Genomic DNA, 680 nt, shown 5'->3' on the forward strand with positions numbered 1-680 from the left:
ACCTAGCGACGGGGACACGTGTCACGGTTCCGAAGGTCCCTGTGGACCTCGGAATCAAGCTCCTTGATTTTGATAGCGTGGAACGCTGTCTAGTCGTAGACTTGGATGCAAGGTATGACCTCATCCTTGGAATGGCATGGTTGGAACAGCATGAGCCATAGATTGATTGGAGGTCAAAGACCTTGGGCGCTACGCACACGTCTCCTGGTGGAGCTTTAACGAGTCATGAACCCCTCTGCAAGGCGACAAACGCGCTATTGGGAGAGCACTGGACCGAGATGGTCAACGTGCTGGACATTGGATGTCCGAGTTGGTAGACACCAACATTGTATCGGACAGGAGTCCCGAGCGTGGCTCGCGGGCTGAACGTGGAGTGGAACCTAACCTACTGAGCGCTGCTCAAGTTTCGGAGCAGTCGCTGCATGTCATGCGTGACATGGTCGGCCAAGGGTCGAGGCACCGAGGGCGAGGCCCCCGTGAAGCACGTGAAGTGGCACGTAAACCACTGAGCGCTGCTCGTGTGGCCAAGCAGTCGCTGCATGTCATGCGTGGCATGGTCGGACAGAGTCCGAGGCATCTTGGGCACGGCCCTTCAGATGCGCGTGGAGTGGCACGTTATCCGCTGGACGAAGACTGCGGGGTAAGCAGTTCTTCGTCGGATGTTGTAGATAACATCGGAG

The sequence above is a fragment of the Plasmopara halstedii genome (assembly GCF_900000015.1).
Source record: "Plasmopara halstedii genome assembly, contig: Scaffold_322, whole genome shotgun sequence".
Taxonomy (NCBI): Eukaryota; Oomycota; class Peronosporomycetes; order Peronosporales; family Peronosporaceae; genus Plasmopara; species Plasmopara halstedii.